We start from the raw sequence: 22,066 nt of genomic DNA, 5'->3' as shown, positions 1-22,066 counted from the left end.
ACTTTCAAAGCTGCGGGGTGGAAACAAAGGGTCTGTCTGTCTCTGTGATGCTTTTGCCGGGAACAGATCAGGAATGCTCTTCAGAACTCCTGTAAAAAGTTAGTAAGCAATCTAGGTAGAAATGCGTTAGATTTTCTTTTGTTTAATGGCTGGTAAAATAGGTTGTGCTGAATGGAATGTATATTCCTGTTTTTGTGTCTTTTTGTAACTTAAGGTTTTGCCTAGAGGGATTCTCTATGTTTGGAATCTGATTACCCTGTAAGGTATTTACCATCCTGATTTTACAGAGGTGATTCTTTTACTTTTTCTTTAATTAAAATTCTTCTTTTAAGAACCTGATTATTTTTTTCATTGTTCTTAAGATCCAAGAGTTTGGGTCTGTGTTCACCTATGCAAATTGGTGAGGATTTTTACCAAGCCTTCCCCAGGAAAGGGGGTGTAGGGCTTGGGGGGATATTTTGGGGGGGAAGACATCTCCTAGTGGACTCTTTCCCTGTTCTCTGTTTAACACGCTTGGTGGTGGCAGCATATGGTTGAAGGACAAGGCAAAGTTTGTACCTTGAGGAAGTTTTTAACCTAAGCTGGTAAGAATAAGCTTAGGGGGTCTTTCATGCACGTCCCCACATCTGTACCCTAGAGTTCAGAGTGGAGAAGGAACCTTGACAGAAGGGGTGGCTGGGTAAAGCTGCGTCATTTTGGGGATGAGATGGAGGGCTGTTTCTCCTCGAGGACAGGAGCTGCTGAAGTTGTGTAAAAGCAACAGCCAGGCTGGGGAGCAGGGAGCTGGGCAGGTGGAGAAGGTGGAACACCATGCCATGGCACTCACCCTAACCATGCCACTTCCTCACCTGCTGTTCATCACTGAGGCCAAGGTGAGTGCCTGCCCCACCGCCCTCCCACACCCCACCACTGCCAGAACCCTAGGTTCTGCCTGAGCTCCCTCTGCACTCTGGGCTGCTCTGCGCACACACCCTGCTCCAAACCTCAGCCTCCCCCCCATTCAAGGCAGGCGTCTACCATCTCTGGTTTACACTGTTGTGAATGACAGCAGAATTAGGTTCCACGTTCTCATATAGGAAACAGATGTGATAGAAAGAACAGGAGTACTTGTGGCACCTTAGAGACTAACACATTTATTTGAGCATAAGCTTTCGTGGGCTACAGCCCATGTCATCGGATGGATGCAGTGGAAAAATGCCTCTGATGCTGTGAACTGTAGCTCACGAAAGCTTATGCTCAAATAAATGTGTTAGTCTCTAAAGTGCCACAAGTACTCCTTTTCTTTTTGCGGATACAGACGAACACGGCTGCTACTCTGAAAGATGTGATAGAGTATCAAGAAATCATACATATTGAATTGGAAATGAAGTTAATTAATAATATTACATAACCATATGAAAGAGACAATTAAAAATAATACATATCACAATTCTTTCTCCTGAATATGCTGTCTTAAGGAAAAGGGCTGTGTCTGACATGCATCACTTTATCCAGTACCTCACTGTAGCAGATTTGACTTGATAAGAATCCCCTGCATAGGGAATCTGACATGAAAAAAAGTGAGCTGTAGCTCACGAAAGCTTATGCTCTAATAAATTGGTTAGTCTCTAAGGTGCCACAAGTACTCCTTTTCTTTTTGCGAATCTCTTAACAGATACTGTACTGAACTCCAGATAGCTGATCTGTAAAAAGTCATTTCCTCTAGTGCCAGGACAGTGTAAGGAAAGGAGATTCTGCCAGGCCAAGACTAGACTCTTGTCTCCAGAGACCAGCCATCCTCTTGAACACTGACAATCAATTCACTCTCCAAGCTGGCTCACTTCTGCTCCTCTCTCCACAGCAAACTGACCAACTGTGCTAAATTATGCATCAAGGTTTTGGCAGCATGACCGCAGAAGACTGAGCAGAGAATTGTACTTTTCTTTTAAGGCAGAGGCTGGATTTGAACCATTAAGCTGTGGATGAAAAGCCATTAACTGCCACTTAACACTTTAACTTATTTACTCTGTTATTGTCATCACACACCTTCTGCATGTGTACCAGTTAAAGACTCAGTAATTATCTTAACCTGGTGAATGGCTGCACCAGCCACATTTACTTCTGAGAATACTGTAACCAAGTTTGTTGTGTTGGTGAAAGTCTCTTCCTTTTACACTGGAAATGTCTGTTTAATCCTTTGCCCTACTTCACCGTCAGCATGGCAGGCATTCAGTCTTGTTCTGAAGCGCTGTAAAAGCTTGACATGAAGCCTTATGGTATTAACAAACACACAGAGATGGGGCCAAATCCTGTAGTCCTTACTCAGGCAAGACTGCCATTGAAGTCAATGAGACCTGAAGTCAACAATAACGCATTGAAGCCAGTGGAAGTTTAGTTGAGGCAGGACTGAATAAAAATAGTAAGGACTTCAACCTTTGGCTCTAGCTAAGGATAAAATGCTATCAAACCTTCTTAGCAGATTTCATCACAAACATGCTTCTTTAATGTGGGTGGTGTGAGGGGACTGCATGTCAATGCGGAGTGCCACTCTTAGAGGCTGAGAGCAGAACTTGGTCCACAGTAAATATTATATATTTATTGGTGAGGCCTCATCTGGAGTACTGTGTCCAGTTTTGGGCCCCACACTACAAGAAGGATGTGGATAAATTGGAGAGAGTCCAGCGAAGGGCAACAAAAATGATTAGGGGTCTGGAACACATGACTTATGAGGAGAGGCTGAGGGAGCTGGGATTGTTTAGCCTGCAGAAGAGAAGAATGAGGGGGGATTTGATAGCTGCTTTCAACTACCTGAAAGGGGGTTCCAAAGAGGATGGCTCTAGACTGTTCTCAATGGTAGCAGATGACAGAATGAGGAGTAATGGTCTCAAGTTGCAGTGGGGGAGGTTTAGATTGGATATTAGGAAAAACTTTTTCACTAAGAGGGTGGTGAAACACTGGAATGCGTTACCTAGGGAGGTGGTAGAATCTCCTTCCTTAGAAGTTTTTAAGGTCAGGCTTGACAAAGCCCTGGCTGGGATGATTTAACTGGGAATTGGTCCTGCTTCGAGCAGCGGGTTGGACTAGATGACCTTCTGGGGTCCCTTCCAACCCTGATATTCTATGATTCTATGATTCTATATGTTAGCGGTATAGTTTCCGTTCATTATTCCCAGTTTGGGATGGTTTAGAATGTTTGTTGTGTATGATTATTTTTGACAAATGAACTGACTTTTGTTTTAGACAAACCTTCAAATAAAGGAGCAAATTTAGTCCTGGAACAAGAGGGGAAAAGTCCATGAGCCGCTGTGGAGTTGTGCCTAAAGGGCTGAATTTGGCCCCTCGAGATTTGAAATAGTGGTTGAGATGTTCAGAATATTTTCTTCAGTATCCTGTTCAACACTGTGTTTCTATAGAGAAACTGGAAAATGTTATCCTCCCTCTCCTCCCTCAGTAACTTAAAAAATGAATGGAAACTGATCTCATACAAACAGTAAAAGTTACATTCTAAAAAGGAAAGACACTGAAGACCTTCTAAATGAAAACCTGAAACAGGAAGAAGAAACATGGCCTAACAAAATTCCTAAATTTTCTATGCACTGAAAGATCAAATGGAATCAAAAGCTGAGCATTAATAGAATGCATATGATTGTATAGTCTGCAAAATGATAGTGCTCTCTTATGGAGCACAATGGTCAGAAAAGAGAACATACAAAAATGAAGACTTGATGTTGCATAGTTTATTTTCCAGCACTGGCACTCATATAAGGCCAAATCCTGAAGTCCTGACTTCGTTTTTATTTGATCCTTCCTGAGATCAAACTCCCATTGGCCCAATATGAGTGTCAGCACTGGAGAATAACTATGAAATCTCAAAGTGTCATTTTCACAGATTCCCTTTTCTGATCATTACATATGGGATTTTCAAAGGAGCCTAAGTGGGTTAGACACCCTATCCATTAAATTGGAATGGCAGTCAGTCACCTAAATCCTTTAAGCTCCTTTAAAAACCCCACTCTATGTCATTATAGAATTAATTGATTTTAATGGGAGTTTTGCCATCCAGTGTAAGGTTTAATTAAAGATTTCAGGACTGGGTCCGCAAAGTATCCTTGTTTTACAAGTCAAAATGAAATTTCTCTAAATGCCACATGCCCAAGCTTGTATCTGACAGCCACATTATGCTATTTCTGTCTTGCACATAAACCATCATCAGCAAAGATTCTGGAATCGGAACTTAGCTGACAATTTTGTTGATGATGCTTGAGGCAGAATAGATTCCACTTCACTCTACTGGCTGTGCAGCACGGACAGTAGTTGAAACTTGCTTTTCTCAGTGAACCAAGCAGATGGGACTTGGAAGACAAACAGGGAGAAGATATCTAATAATGTCCATCTTCTCGCATGTCACTGCTTGGAAACCCTCTTTTAATGAATGCTGTCTAAATGTGCCAGATGTTCCACTGCACACTTCTAAACCCTTGACAGCATTCTACTTAGTGTCTGGCATTGCTGGGAAGGAAGATGAATTTCCACGCTGGAGGGGTGGGGGTTGGTTGTTTGTTTTTGCAGCCTCAGACAACAGAACACAATAGTGACTCCTGATATTTGTCAATACGTTAGCATGCAATTTTCTCTGTGGAACCAGAGTAAGTCCTTAATTATGGTACAAGAGGGGTATTTTCTCATGGCTACATTAGAATATTGTACTAAACAGTACACTGGCCTTAAGCTGTGCCAAGGCCCATATATGGTTGTGTAAGTGGACTTTCTTTAAAAAAATAAAATCAAGCATCAAAATTGCATATGGATTTGCATGTTGGGAAAAAAAGACTTGTGTGAACTTGCATATAGTATGCCCAATCACAAAGATATTTTCTGTGAATTAGGCCATAAGATTGCAATTCTAAACAGTCTCACAATTAATTCTTCAGCTATGCAGTCCAATTAGGACAAATTCTTCCTTTCTAGTTTAATTAGAGATGGGTAAGCTCGTTAGAGCTTATTTGTATAAAATATGTGCTCATTACACAAGGCCTGGATTTTGTTCAGCTTGTTAGAAATGTCATGAAAAAGAGTTTTCTCACACTGCCTCTGGCCTTTTTAACACTTTAAAAACTACAAGTCTGACAGCCTACTAGTTGTTCTCAACATCCAGTACACTTGCTTCTGCCAGTAAAAGAGTTGATTGTGTTACAGTTGGTATATTTGTAAACTTTGTACTGCCATGGAGATAGAGATCTTCCACCCACGGATCTTATCCCAAGTAATATCCCTCCCTGTGAATTAATCTCCTTGTCTATATGTATGCGCTCATAGAATTTGCTAATCTTTTTTTCCAACTCTCTGGCATCCTGATGAAAAGGGGGGTTGAGTCTCATGCTATATTTACTGAGAAAAGAGCAGAAGACCTGTAAACCAGCATGTGAATGTTTCCTAAGGGAATGAAGCATGAAGCTTTGTACAAAGAGTGCAAAGTTAGTCCACTTATCTAAAGAAAAGAGGATTCTAATGATTCCCCTCCCCTTTTTTTTCCACGCATATTTATTTAGCAGAAAATCTTAATTAGGGCTGCCTTAGCCATGCATGGAGAAAGCATCTGCATGAATATCAGCCTGCCTTGAATCATGGATTCCAGTATTCCATTCTGAAGCTACTATTCATATTACTCTTCAGTGTTGCAGTTTAGAATGGATTTTCACCTGCTCCCCAAGTCGTGAGGTCTCTGGAGTTCATGAGAGTGAGAAAGGCTTTAATTAAGCTCCAGTCTCCTGAGTGGTAGACACAAAGAAATTACTCACTACAAATGTATCAGGCACAGCAGAAGCCACCAAACCCCAGGAGAAGCTGTAAAACGGATGTGATGCCAGAGCAACAAGGGCACAGATAGCTAGAAAAGGCATGAGGGCTACACTGTCAAAGGTTAGAAACCAATTTATTCCTGCTATATTGCCATACTCAGCCATGTTGCGAGAAAAATGGACACATACAAACCAGAAGTGCATACAAAGCGGGGACAGGAGGGTGGGGTGCAGAGAACCATGAGCAATACGAGTATTTAGGCATGTATTGATCATTTTACACATGCAAATATGCCCATTTGCTCCTGCAAATGAAGGGGATTATGCATGCAATGAGTGCACATGCAAAGATTGTATGCCTGAGCATAGGTATCTATCAGCTTTTGAAAATTTGGTCCTAAATGCCTCCAGGTCTCACTAGACTACCAGAAAGTTCCAATTCAAAAAGGCAGGAAGAAAAGGAAACTGAAGAAAACAACAATAAAAACCCACATGCTTCTTTAAAAAAAAAAAAAAGGTTTCTGGAGTTCCCAAATTTCAAAGTGAGCTTCCTGGTGAGTAAAAAAGCACTTAAATTAGGAAAGCCTGAGAGTTTGGTTTTGGAAGTTTTTTTTCCAATGGCAGAATGGGGATCCAAACATCCCTTGGAGTCATAAGGACTCTGCTAACGAGGCCTTATGGCGTTGTCTCAGCAGAAGAGCTGATAGCCACTTGCAAAGTCAGTTGAAGAAGCCTCTAAAACAGATTGAATAAGACATATGCAGAACATGGCACTAACAACTGTGTATTTGGGACCTGAACCAAAGCCACAGAAGAATCTTTCCGTTGATTTCAATAGTTTTAGTATTAACAGCATATTGTTGTGTAACAATAGTTCACAATTTAGGCGTGAACGCTACCCATCCCATCAAGCATCTGAGCTATGCATTTATTTACTCAATACCAGCTCTTTCAGGAGTATCTTGTGGGTAATTTGCAGTGTGAATAATTTGAAGAAAAACAGTATAATTTCCTTAATTTCATTTTAACTGGAGTAGATTTAAGATGACATTGTGGCAGTCATGGTCCTATATTTTCACAGGTGTCATGTCGTCATCTGTTAGCCTGAATGTTTGCTTTATTACAGCTATATGAGATTTACCAAAAAAATTTTTTTTTAAAAATGCTGAAGCCTGTTTTTGAGTACAAACTTCTGGGAACTGCCATTTCGTATTTAAACAAAATAGATCCATGAAGATATTTCTCCATTTATACGTCAGTGGAAAATATTGTCAGAACCTTCTTTTTAATGTTTGGTGGAAGATCCAAGGATATTTTTGCTTTCAGAGAAAGATCCGTATTTTGTATTCACTAGGGAAAAATAAATAAAACAATCCAGATGAATATTCTTGGAAAATACCTCTCCTCCTGGGGAAAAAAATATGCAAAAGGAAAAATCTTCTACTAATGAGAGATGGTTTATATCAAGACTCAAGACTGAGTCTAGGGAGTGAACAACAAGAGTCATGTAATTGCAGGTGACAAGTAATACTTGCTATAAATAGCAGCTAGTAGGAGGAGACCCAGAGTCAGGAGGAGCTCTCCAGAGTAGCCAGGAAGGGCTATTGAGTAGGAAAGGAACTGTCCTTTTCTAATCCCAGATGGCAGCCAGTGGAAAGGTATTCTTTATGCAGAGTTTTGTGTTACCTGGAACCTTTTTATCTTCCTGCCCTGAGAAAAAGTATGTGCAATCTGACTCAAGCATTTGGACATTGTTTGGACTTTCCCACCTGGTGCATCTTCCACCAGCCAACAGGACCTTAATTCCAATTGCCTTCCTGCTTTCCCCCCACTTTAACTGCAACCCAACTTTAGCAGTCAATATCTCAAGAATTGCCTTCTAGAGCGAAAAACCCATGCTTTATCATGGTACAAAACCTTAATTCCAGCTTTCAAATGCTATAAAATATTCATCTTTAACTCTACTAGTCATTCATGTTAGAAATGAAATGGGGCTCTGGGGGAAGAAAAGCAATATGGTTATCCGGATTACATGATTTTAAGTTCCACTATCTCGTGACCTTCTGGGGCTAAAAACATTTAGCAAACCAGTGCAAATACTTTCAGGTACAGTAAACACTTCCAAGAACTGGTCCTGGACCACTGAACAGAAAGAAAATGTTTCAATTCCTGATTTTAAAAGTAATTTTTTCTGAAAAATATTGTGTGAGTTCTCTACTCATGTCATAGTATAAAGTGTGTTCTTACTTCTCTGCCCGAAACACACAGAGAGAGCTATGAGCAGTTTTTCCAGTTAACACTTATCAGATATGTTAAATTTGTCAAAAGCAATTGCCCCTCAGGGTAAAAAATTCTTCATGTGAATATACAATCATTAGAAAGGGAACAACCACCCTCTCAATATCATAAATATTTGAAATAGGAGCAGAAGGTTAAAGGAAGTGTGGATGACAAAGGTCCCCAGGAGTTTGGTTGGACAGTGACAGAGAGGCCCCAGAAGTCCCTAACAACTAATAATGTCTCAGAAGCTACCAGCAGAAAAATCTTGCAGAGTAAGGAATGTACTAAACCAGGGGTAGGCAACCTATGGCACTCTCAGCCCGGGTTCTGGCCACCAGTCCGGGGGGCTCTGCATTTTAATTTAATTTTAAATGAAGCTTTTTAAACATTTTAAAAACCTTATTTAGTTTACATACAACAATAGTTTAGTTAGATATTATAGACTTATAGAAAGAGACATTCTAAAAACTTTTAAAATGTATTACTGGCACGTGAAAACTTAAATTAGAGTGAATAAATGAAGACTCGGCACACCACTTCTGAAAGGTTGCCAACCCCTGTCCTAAAATATAATTGTCAAATTCCCCATACAACCCATCGTATTTGGTCTCTGGCAGCTCTAGAGCAGTTACACAACTGCAGCCCACTTTTAGTAACCTCACCACTAAAATGATCCAAATCACCTACTAGAATAATAATATCTGCTCTGACTAGAGCCTTGATTCAGAAGTTTGTCCCTATTCAGCAAAGCATTTAAGCTTGTGTTTAAGTTTAGGCACATGCAAAACTCACATGGACTTCAATGGGACCTAAACACATGTTTAAAGTTAAACATGTGCTTAAGGACTTTGCTGAATAAGGATGGATTTAAGCATGTGTTTAAAGGCTAAATGGGGCCATGATGTTTTACCCTTTTTATTTCACTGGGTCTGTGAAATGGCATCACTGCACATCTGAAATAGGCAGGGATGCTAATTACTCTCCACTCTCCAGTGGCCTCCAGTTGAAATTTATAATTTTTGAAGTGCATATATCAAAATGTTGTTTTGCTTGTAATTAAAGAATGCACACTAGGCCGGCCAGCTTCCTGGCCTCTTCAAGTGCTTCGTGAACAATATCGAGTTACTTGTTACCAAATGATAAATGCAGGACTGGGGGCATGCAAACAATATGCCTCAATACGTGCAGCTGGAACCCACTTGTATAACCGGTTACCATTGACTTGGTTAGATGAAATGTTTTATTTCATCAAAAGACTGCTCTACTTGCAGAATGGAACTGGAAGAAGTGTACTGCCACGTGTGCACCACATGAGCAGGTGACCAGGAGGGGCACAATGGTGGTTCTAACACTTTTGTCTCACAGGACACTAGGGCATCTGTTAGACATTAAGGTCCTTTTCTGTTTAAAGCAATTTTTACTCTTCAAACAGGTGAGCAGCGCATATGAGGCATCTAAGGAAATATATATTTAACACCGACGATGAGGTAAGGAAAAAGCGGTGCGGGTTAGCTGAAATATCATTCTGCTGGCACTCTTCTGAAAGCTTATATGAATAGAGGTGGATGGAGCATCCTGCAGGCTTTGCAAAACAACTGGAACAGAGTGAGTGAGAATTCCAAGCATGTCATTCCACCAAACGTCACGTGATTCAGTAAAATGTACCTTCATAATATTTTGCATTTATAGTGACTCCCACCAGGGATCTTAGCCCACTTTACAAACACTAAGGGCTCACGTATGCCTCTCCAGACGCTGAGTTGCACTGGGGAAGCACACACTCGAATGTCAGTGCCTCGTGGCATTTTGCTTTTGAAAGGCATGTGTCTTGTGCCAGCGGGGAGCGTAGTGACGATTCCAGAAGCACAAGCCTTCCCCACGCTCCCCCAGGGATCATGTGGCTCTAAATTGCCCTTTATTGAGAGCTCTCTGTCTTAAGAAGCATAATCTAGACTTTTAAAAATTTTCCTTCCAACCAAATCGAAGACTCCTGGCATCCAGGGATATGGTTCAGCTCATGGTGTCCCAGAGAAGCTTCTTCTGGAGCACAGCAATGCTAATTGATCCCCTCCCCAGTACTAAAAGACAGATTATGCCTGGCCTTTGTGTGTGGGCAGAGGGGGGCATTGCGTAAAGGGCTCCCTGTGCTCTCTCCACCGCTAGTGCACCTGCACAGGAGCAAGCCCAGTTTAGCTTCATGATACTCCTGAGTGGTAGGGAAGTATTGTTATCTCCGTTTGACAGAATTTGCCAGAGACTTTAAGCAATCTGCATGAGCTCCCAGGATCTGACAGTAGCAGTGACAGAAAGGAACCCCAACTCTCCTGATTCCTGTCCTTTAACCACAAGACCACTCTTCCTCCTTACAGAATTTCCACCCTGGAAACCTGAGACAGTTACGGGCTAGCTGTACCTCTGTCCCCTTTCTGGCCTCTCTGAGTGCACCTCCTCAGGTGATAGGCCTGTTGCCTGTCATCGAGTGACAGGTTTCAGAGTAACAGCTGTGTTAGTCTGTATTCGCAAAAAGAAAAGGAGTACTTGTGGCACCTTAGAGACTAACCAATTTATTTGAGCATAAGCTTTCGTGAGCTACAGCTCACTTCATCGGATGCATACTGTGGAAAGTGTAGATCTTTTTATATACACACAAAGCATGAAAAAATACCTCCCCCCACCCCACTCTCCTGCTGGTAATAGCTTATCTAAAGTGATCACTCTCCTTACAATGTGATTGTATGATAATCAAGTTGGGCCATTTCCAGCACAAATCCAGGGTTTAACAAGAACTTCTGAGGAAGGGGGGGGTTGGAAAACAAGGGGAAATAGGTTACCTTGCATAATGACTTAGCCACTCCAAGCCTAAGTTAATTGTATCCAATTTGCAAATGAATTCCAATTCAGCAGTCTCTCGCTGGAGTCTGGATTTGAAGTTTTTCTGTTGTAATATCGCAACTTTCATGTCTGTAATCGCGTGACCAGAGAGATTGAAGTGTTCTCCGACTGGTTTATGAATGTTATAATTCTTGACATCTGATTTGTGTCCATTTATTCTTTTACGTAGAGACTGTCCAGTTTGACCAATGTACATGGCAGAGGGGCATTGCTGGCACATGATGGCATATATCACATTGGTGGATGTGCAGCTAAATGAGCCTCTGATAGTGTGGCTGATGTGATTAGGCCCTATGATGGTGTCCCCTGAATAGATATGTGGGCACAGTTGGCAACGGGCTTTGTTGCAAGGATAGGTTCCTGCGTTAGTGGTTCTGTTGTGTGATATGTGGTTGCTGGTGAGTATTTGCTTCAGGTTGGGGGGCTGTCTGTAGGCAAGGACTGGCCTGTCTCCCAAGATTTGTGAGAGAGGACAAAGTCACAAAGTTCAGCCACCAGGTTTGCCGTGACATTATCAGGGATACTGTTCCTGACGGCTTGTGGTCCATCTTTGTGTGGAATGTTGGTGTAGAGGGCTTCTACATCCATAGTGGCCAGGATGGTGTTATCAGGAAGATCACCGATGGATTGTAGTTTCCTCAGGAAGTCAGTGCTATCTCGAAGGTAGCTGGGAGTGCTGGTAGCGTAGGGCCTGAGGAGGGAGTCTACATAGCCAGACAATCCTGCTGTCAGGGTGCCAATGCCTGAGATGATGGGGCACCCAGGATTTATGGATCTTGGGTAGTAGATAGAATATCCCAGGTCGGGATTCCAGGGGTGTGTCTGTGCAGAAAACAAGGGGAAATAGGTTACCTTGCATAATGACTTAGCCCCCAATAATGTTACGGCAAACCTGGTGGCTGAACTTTGTGACTTCTTCCTTACCCATAACTATTTTACCTTTGGGGACAATGTATACCTTCAAATCAGCAGCACTGTATGGGTACCCGCATGGCCCCACAGTATGCCAACATTTTTATGGCTGACTTAGAACAATGCTTCCTCGGCTTTCTTCCCCTAACGCCCCTACTCTACTTGCGCTATATTGATGACATCTTCATCATCTGGACCCATGGAAAAGAAGCCCTTGAGGAATTCCAGCATGATTTCAACAATTTCCATCCCACCATCAACCTCAGCCTGGTCCAGTCCACACAAGAGATCCACTTCCTGGACTCTACAGTGCTAATAAACGATGGTCACATAAACACCACCCTATACCGGAAACCTACGGACCGCTATTCCTACCTACATGCCTCCAGCTTTCACCCTGACCACACTACACGATCCATTGTCTACAGCCAAGCTCTGCGATACAACCGCATTTGCTCCAACCCCTCAGACAGAGACAAACACCTACAAGATCTCTATCAAGCATTCTTACAACTACAATACCCACCTGCGGAAGTGAAGAAACAGATTGATAGAGCCAGAAGAGTTCCCAGAAGTCACCTACTACAGGACAGGACTAACAAAGAAAATAACAGAACGCCACTAGCCATCACCTTCAGCCCCCAACTAAAACCCCTCCAGCGCATTATTAAGGATCTACAACCTATCCTGAAGGATGACCCAACACTCTCACAAATCTTGGGAGACAAGCCAGTCCTTGCCTACAGACAGCCTGAAGCAAATACTCACCAGCAACCACATATCACACAACAGAACCACTAACGCAGGAACCTATCCTTGCAACAAAGCCCGTTGCCAACTGTGCCCACATATCTATTCAGGGGACACCATCATAGGGCCTAATCACATCAGCCACACTATCAGAGGCTCATTTAGCTGCACATCCACCAATGTGATATATGCCATCATGTGCCAGCAATGCCCCTCTGCCATGTACATTGGTCAAACTGGACAGTCTCTACGTAAAAGAATAAATGGACACAAATCAGATGTCAAGAATTATAACATTCATAAACCAGTCGGAGAACACTTCAATCTCTCTGGTCACGCGATTACAGACATGAAAGTTGCGATATTACAACAGAAAAACTTCAAATCCAGACTCCAGCGAGAGACTGCTGAATTGGAATTCATTTGCAAATTGGATACAATTAACTTAGGCTTGAATAGAGACTGGGAGTGGCTAAGTCATTATGCAAGGTAACCTATTTCCCCTTGTTTTCCAAACCCCACCCTCCTTCCTCAAACATTCTTGTTAAACCCTGGATTTGTGCTGGAGAAGGCCCACCTTGATTATCATAGAATCATAGAATATCAGGGTTGGAAGGGACCTCAGGAGGTCATCGAGTCCAACCCCCTGCTCAAAGCAGGACCAATCCCCAATTAAATCATCCCAGCCAGGGCTTTGTCAATTCTACACATTGTATTATACACATTGTAAGGAGAGTGGTCACTTTAGATAAGCTATTACCAGCAGGAGAGTGGGTTTGGGGGCGGGGGGGGGAGGAGAAAACCTGGATTTGTGCTGGAAATGGCCCAACTTGATTATCATACAATCACATTGTAAGGAGAGTGATCACTTTAGATAAGCTATTACCAGCAGGAGAGTGGGGTGGGGGGAGGTATTTTTTCATGCTTTGTGTGTATAAAAAGATCTTCTACAGTTTCCACAGTATGCATCCGATGAAGTGAGCTGTAGCTCACAAAAGCTTATGCTCAAATAAATTGGTTAGTTTCTAAGGTGCCACAAGTACTCCTTTTCTTTTTGTCTCCGAGTGGAATTAAATGATTCTTCCACTTGTAGACCGCGGCCTGGATACAGCATCAATGGCTGGGTATCCATGGCTTATCACTTTGCAGGCCCAAACGGATTGGGGCACCTGTATTTCCTACTTTTGGAAGCCTGTGAGCAGTGATACTGATCAATCACTATCTTAAAACAAAATATTTTATTTATAGTTAGAACAAAATATTAGAAAGTCAGGAATTTAAACCAACAAATAGGCTAGATATCTATTTAGTTGCATCTAACACTACACTTCGCTACAAGCTAAGTTAGATCAGCTCCTCCCTTTAGTTACAAGAACAGAACCCACTTACATTCTTGGGCCGCAGCCTGGTTTCAATTTAACTTCCTGACACCATCTCTCCTCTCTCAGGATTTTTTTTAGAGCCTGCACTCCTCCCCTCCCCTAGTTCGAATCTGGGCCCAATTACCATATTGCTGAATGGTGTCTTTGTTACAGGGCCCAGGTGTGACATCTTTCTTCTGCCTTGGACTGGTTTTTCTCACTCAGATAGCCAAGCTGTCTAGGAGAATGCCTCATGATGATAACTCCATTGTTTGGGTAGATAAACCCATTTAGTTTTACTGGTTTGTAAGCACTGGGGGTTGGTCTACACTGAAAAATTAGGTCAACCCAGTTACATCACCCAGGTATGTGAAAAATCCAAACCTCTGAGCAATGCAGTGAAGCCAACTTAACCCCCAGTGTAGACAGTGCTAGGTTGATGGAAGAATTCTTCCCTTGACCTAACTACAACCTCTCGGGGAGGTGAATTAATGACAGAGACAGGAGAACCCCGCCCCTAGCTGTAGTGAGCGGCTACACTGAAGTGCTGCAGCTGTGCCACTGTTGTGTTTTAAGAATAGGCTTAGCCTGGTCTTGTGACTGTATCTACCTGTGGATGAAGGTATTGAAACTGTCTGATTCCCTCTGGTAGCCTGACACATATCAGCACATAAATCCCATTTTGAGATACAGATGGAGAGTTATGACAGAGCACCTCTAAATTTGTCACAAAGACAAAACTATCATCCAGGTCCTCATTATAACCTGTCTTGATTACTATAACATATCCATCCCTGGCCTCCCTAACACAGCAACCCATATAAACTGGTCCATACAGAATGCAGTCGCTAAAATCAACTTCCTTGCCTGTTATTTGACTCCATCTTAGACCTCTTTGAAAGCATTGTATCAAGTTCCCTATCTCTTTCCATGTCCGCCCTGCCTCCTCTCCTCCTCCAGCTTATCCACCTGCCTCAACTTTTCATCCAATTCTTCTTCCACACTTCCCCTTGCGCATGGAATGCCCTGTCTGAAGTGATCCCTTAGGCCATTTTCCTTTCCTCCTCCAGATCCACCTCTGTGGTGATACTTACAAGAAATCATCCAATTAATAATGGCTCAGGATGATGTGCTTAATTTACAATTATTTTAAAAAGTTTACAGATATGTGTCTGTATATTGCATACATATCCGTCCTAAGTCACATGTCTTCTTAGACCCACTTCCTTCAAGTGCTAGTGATCCTATTGGCACAACTCAATGAGATTACGCTGGTGAATAATGAGAGTAAAGTTTGGCCTGTGATTTGTTTAGTCTAAAACATTTATCAAAGGACCCTTTTACACCTAAAATTTTATAGGGTACTGCATTTGTAGTGAAGATAGGATAACGCCTACCTCCTAGGCATGCAGAATGGTCCCCTCTGCAGTACACATTTCACCATGTTTCAGTGAGGGCAAACATATTGTAACAGGGCCTCCTTGATCTGGTTATTTTTGTAGCTCAGAGAGGGCCAAAGATCTGAGCTCAATATTTTTCTTCCTTTGCTATTTTTGTTTTTGTCAGTGCAATTTAGAGGCTGGGGAAGTGCCTGCTTAGTTCAATCAAAGATGTGGGACAGATGTTTTCCTATTATGAAGGAATCTGACCTTCATTAAAATCAAGTACTTTTTAATGTTGTGCCCAAACATCAGAAACAACAGCATAGTTTAGTTTTGATTTTCATAATTTAAAGATGCAAATTCCTAGCTGGGCAAACTAGCAGTGGGGATTGTGTGTTTTATATATCTCAACCTCTCTTTGGCTCATTTCTCCTTTAGAATTGTTTTGAAATCATGAGAAGAAACGTTTTAATTAATGTCAGTAAAGTGGTTTGAAGATGTGAAGCAGCGTAAAACCACGAAGTATGGTATTATTAATGAACTATTATTTTGTCAGATCATAAATTGCAAATGACTGATGCTTTTCCCTAAGCAAACAGATTTCCCTCTCCTTTCAGTGGTAACTGACACCTGGGATGTGTGTGAAACATCCCATAATGTACGTGACCCATATAGTTTCTTCCAGAGTATTCACACATATAAACAAAATTAGATAAGGGACAAACCCAAAAGCTTGTATTTGGATCAATTTTCCCCATGCCTTCTCACACCACATACGATTTTGTTATTTCTCATAGAAGGTTTTGTGCTCTGTCTAGAACTGATTGTATAACCCATTGTGAATAATATTCATTGCAATATGAGCACATTTTCACTGCATGATTTCCCCCAATTATTTAGCCAGGTCTGTTTTCAACCAGAAGTGAAACACCATGGCCCATTTTGAGGTTCTGGTTCTGATGGGGGCTTTAATATCATGAGAACTGCTCTTCTCATTACATTTACCTAAGTCCATATATTGTTGGAAATTTACTTCCTGGTGATATACCCTTTTTCCAAGTGACCCCCTCCTCTCCTGCCCACTGCCTCTTCTTTTCTTTAGACCAGCCTGCAATCTCCTCTCCCCTGCGATCACCTTCCTACTGCCAGATGGGAACTGAAAATAAAGATACTCCAGCTGCAACTACCTCTGACCCTGTTGTTCGACAGGAAGGTGCTTTCTTCTAATACTGAACAAGAAATTCCATAGTAAGATAAACAGTATTAGCCCTAAAGCTACCCTCTTTGCCTCTCTCTCTGATTCCCTAAACAGTTTATGCCTAGAATCTTTCCTGTCTCCCTCTTACCTGGCCTCCTGTGACAGCTTATGACCGAACGAACGCGCGCGCACACACACACACACACACAGAGTCCCGTGCCTTTGTCCTTTATATCTGGTCTGATGGCCGTGTTTTAGAACAGACCAACCAATCAGGGTGGGCCACATTGTTTATATGGTTGTCCTAATTGTATAATTGATGCGTATTTAATTTTTATGTCCATTTGTTAATTGTGCGTATAATTTAGGCCTATTTATTTTCTGTAGCCAATTAGATCTTGAATGTGGGTAATTTGGGGTTGATATGTACATAGGAGTCAGCATAAATTGTTATCTGGTTGCAGCGCATCCTGACCACACAAGTTTAAGCTTTATTTTTGCAAGTCTTACATTTTGAAGTATATGGAAGTTTGAGCCCTAACATTTGCAATACTTCTATTCCGTTCAAGTTTGACAAGACAGTTGTTCAATTTATTCACAAAAAGAAAAGGAATACTTGTGGCACCTTAGAGACTAACCAATTTATTAGAGCATAAGCTTTTGTGAGCTACAGCTCACTTCATCAGATGCATCTGATGAAGTGAGCTGTAGCTCACGAAAGCTTATGCTCTAATAAATTGGTTAGTCTCTAAGGTGCCACAAGTACTCCTTTTCTTTTTGTGAATACAGACTAACACGGCTGTTACTCTGAAACCTGTCAATTTATTCACAGTTTTCAACACAATACCATCAATTGGCCAGCTTTATTAGAAACTGGCCCCACGTCTGCAAACCTTTGAGTAATCAGAACTCATTTCTGAGTTTGTTACAAAACCTGAAACCAGATGTGTTTTGTATCATCTAAGGTTTTGAAACATTTTGCTTGCTGTACTTTCAGAGCATGAATTTCTTCCTCTCCACACTAGGCAATACTCACAAAACAAAATCTCACCATAATAACAACAACAACAACCCTATTGTGCTTTATGAGGAGTTATAAAGACAAGCTCATCAAGACACCAATGACAGCAGTCTTCCAAATGTTTGTTCTATAGATTTCTAGTCTTAGGGGAAATTTTGTATGGGTCCTGCACTCTCTCACACACCCATGAGAACTCAGATATCATTAAATATCTGTGGTGTGGAAAGTGATGGGAAATTATTTTCCCTAATAAATAAATATCTTGTGTATGTATTTTTAATTGTATTAATTTCTCTTTCTATAGATTTCTCTTTCTATAGAAAATATAAGTAGCATCCAATGAAGTGAGCTGTAGCTCACAAAAGCTTATGCTCAAATAAATTTGTTAGTCTCTAAGGTGTCACAAGTCCTCCTTTTCTTTTTGCGGATACAGACTAACACGGCTGCTACTCTGAAAGCTGCAATAACAGAACTGATTTTTATAAACTAACATGTAAAATTCATGCATGTGCATATGACTGATTAATTGCCTACCTGTCCATTTACACAATGTTCCTGTACAACTCTACATGCCAATTAGAGTGTAATTGTGTACATGTATTTTAAAAACCATGTCCAAAGTGTCCCAAAGTTATTCATATCTACATCATCTTAATTAAAATTTTCATTTGATTTATCATTTAAGAAACATCCAGGCCAATTATTTTAATAAGATTTGATGCTGCTTTACATTTAAGTCTCACATGTATGAATGTATGTGTATAGAAAAGTGAATACAAATATTACAGAACAATATAAAACTCTTAATGTATTTTTTTAATTTTAATTTAAAAAGCCACAGGAATGGTCATCTTTCAACTTTATTAGACAATGGGTAATTCCTTTTCTTTTAAGCTTAACCAGGTTTAGTTCAATGGAGCTACACCAAAGACAATTTTAGCTCAAAGAGTTTGTCTTAAAATTTTGTTACATTTCCCAAATCTCTACAACAGTGTTAAATGGGAGAATTTCTGTGTTATATTGGATGCAAACAGTTGAATGGAGAAAGCCAAAATCCATTCATATAGCTGTTGTTCTGGGAGACTTTGAACAACATCTTTATTTATTCATAACATGCACTTTACCATAGTTACTTCAAGCAGCTGCACAGTAGCAGAATAAAGGCAAAAGCACTGCATAATAAAAATTCATAAAACCATTACAGCCTTTAACTCCAACCAAAAGTAAGGAAGTTAATTAAAATTAAATGTAAGGGCTGAACCTAAGAGCTCTCTGTTTCCAAACTCCATGCCTAAAGTTTGCACTGATTACCCTAAAGCTATAGTAATTTCCACTATTGTGCAGCTCTTTGAGAAAAGAGAGGGCTAGAGTTTAGACCCATAGGATGTTGTGGTGTGCAAGAAGCAGGGACCTCTTTAACATGAGCTCTTTTCACCTAGCCCAATCCACTGTACAACTGAGGTTTTGCTTGTTCGTTTTGGCCTTGATTGTTAAATTGATCTTTATCCTAATAGGTCATATCACTGAATGGTAGGTCCAGTGCAATGGACAATCCTGTCATGAATCTTATTTTCCTACAAACAAATCCTTTCCCCCACTGTATCATCTAAATAATTAGACAATTCCCTATGGAGGTCCACAAGGGGAATATCAGGAACTCCTACAGCTGAATTAGACTGTAAAGCAAAATAAATACCTGTGAGCTTTTTTTTTTTTTAAAGGCACCTGTGTCCAGTTTGATAAAGGATCCTGTTGGCCCCAATTAGGGTGGAATAAATTAAGAGGCAAGTTCACCTGTGGGCTTTTTGCAATTCTGCTTGCAATTATAAAAGCCTCATTTGGCGAGGGGGGGGATACTAAGGGAAGTAGAATTAGTAAGGGTTGCAGTAGGAAAGGTAGCATCTAGAAAGTAGCTCACTTACCAAAGTTTGTTAGAGGTATTCTTTAGTAATATTTTTTCTTTAGAGATGGTTTGTTTGGAGAAGTGTTCCTCTTCCTCAGTGGAGGATATTCTCTAGGGTACAATATCTTTGATGATTTTTAAAGATATATTTATGTCTGTATAAGATATGATGCACTCTTTATATGAAAAAACATTCCAGTAGAGAATGATAGTAGCTTTGGCTTTGTCTGACTTTGGCTGATAGTCTCTTCTCTTTTCTCCTTCACAAAAGTACCTTCCTCTAGAGCTGGTAAATCCACATGATTGGGTACAGAATCCAAGAATCTGTAGAGCAGAATTCTAGGCTGCAGGTAACATATGTAATGTGCCTTCCACTCACATTGTACAAATACACTGGTTCTACTACATTTGCTTATACAGAGTCAGGAGCTCTGAATTTCCTGTTTTTTGGGGGGTGTTAAATATTAAAAATTAAAATTCCATTAATAGCTTACTTTTACATTGAATTCAAATTTTCAGAGGAAAATAAGAACAAAAGTGAAATTTTACAAACAATCCTTATGAAATCATCCTAAATTTTTTTAAAATGCCCAAGTAATTGATAAAATGATTCCAGCGCCTTCATTTTATCAATCACTATTTTCTACAGACACCAATTCATTCAAGTGAAAAGCAGTTGAAAAGAGAAGTGTCAGTTCCACACTGCTGTATGATTCTGTCGCAGAACCATGGGCCTTTCTGAAATGAGCTCCAGGACAAAGGAGCTATCCACCAACCCAACATTTAGAGAGAGATGGAAATATGTGTTCAACTGGCTCTGTGCAAGTTATTGGTATTTAAAAGCGTCAGGCTTGGTTCCCCCATGTATTGTGTTTATATGAAGCTGGATATAAAACAATAACAATAAATAAATATTTTGCCAAGCAGGGTTTTGTTTCCAAGCAGATCAAAATTAAGGTTATTCAACTTTTTTTGCTAAATGGATACAAAACATAGGACTGTAGCAAACCTAAATGTGCTTTGGAGAGAGTGTAGGTGTTCTGTGCTGGATCCAACAGATAAGGAGTTAATTCCTTCCTCATGTCTCTAGTTGCTTACAGCCACACAGATTGTATGGCAATGAGGCAGCTCTCCACAATGGAATTTAATATGGAGCTAAGGGCTTACTCCACAGAATCCTAGACTAATGGCTCCTGGGGATAAGATACAGAGTATCTTATATAGGGCCACATGAGGGCTTTTTTTTTTAAGCTTTCCACCTGCTTTTCCTTTCTCCACTTTAGGCCTCTCGTTTTACTGGGAGATTAAAAGGCAGCTGACTTACTCCCTATTGCTGTCCAGAATCTGGGAGTAGCAGCATTAAGCCTCTGTATTATACCCACTGCATTCTGTCCGTTGCCCATACAGAGGCAATCAGAACGATCCTGGAGAACCCCCTCCAAAGTCTGGGGCAGCCATAACACCTGCACTGTCCACCTGTTGGTGGTAGCCCTCATCACTGATGGAAATAAGTCACTGAAGTTGCCTCAGGTTCAGGTCAAACCTTTGGAAGAAAAGCTCTTTCTGTGCAAGGCTTGGCTGCACTAGTTAAATCTGTCAAGAACAAATGTGGTGTTCTATTTAGCATCCATTTTAATAACCTATTCCAACGTCACAGAACAAACTCATGCAGTGTTGGGACTGATTAGCTTTGCTGTGTCTTTAAAGCTGCTGCCCTTAGATATTCCTGTATGGTTTTGGCATGCTGGATACACTTTAAAGGGAATAATAATAATACCAAGTTCTTTTTTTAAAATGCCCAAGTAATTGATAAAATGATTCCAGAGCCTTTTAGATCAGGATTGGCCCAATATTTTCTACAGACACCAATTCATTCAAGTGAAAAGTAATTGAAAAGAGAAGTGTCAATTCCACACTTCTGTATGATTCTGTCGCAGAACCATGGGCCTTTCTGAAATGAGCTCCAGGACAAAGGAGCTATCAGCCATGTATGGTTTTGGGAACTGCCACTTCTCTTTTCACTTTAAAGGGAATAATAATAATACCAAGTTCTTATATAGCACTTTTCATCAGTAGTTCACAAAGTGCTTCACAAAGGAGGTCAATATTATTATCCCAATTTTACAGAAGGGAAACTGAGGCACTTTGTGGGGCACTGTTTTGCCCAAGGTCACCCAGCACGCCAGAGGCAGAAATGGGAACAGAACACAGGTCTCCTGAAACCCTAGCCAGTGCTCGCTCCACTAGGCAAAAAGGAAAGAGCATTATTAGTGGGTAGAGCTGTACAATGATTTAGGCTCCAGAGTTCCTTTCTCAGCTGTGCTACTGACTCATTCTATGACCATGGATAGGCATAACTTCTCCATGCTTCAGGTTACCCATTTATGAGATAATACCTACCTACCTGCCCCCGCTCATTCACATAGAGTGGATAATTAGAGATTGGAAAAACACTTTGAGATCCTCAGATGAAAGGTATTATACACCATAAAAAGAAAGTATGGTTATATATTATGTAAGATTTACCCGAAGACTAACTTAAGGGGACAACAACTCGGCTAAAGTCTGGGGAAAGTAAAATATGATCACT

This window comes from Lepidochelys kempii, chromosome 5 (assembly GCF_965140285.1).
Source record: "Lepidochelys kempii isolate rLepKem1 chromosome 5, rLepKem1.hap1, whole genome shotgun sequence".
Classification (NCBI taxonomy): Eukaryota; Metazoa; Chordata; order Testudines; family Cheloniidae; genus Lepidochelys; species Lepidochelys kempii.
The sequence above is the reverse complement of the archived record's forward strand: the minus strand, read 5'-3'. Positions refer to the sequence as shown.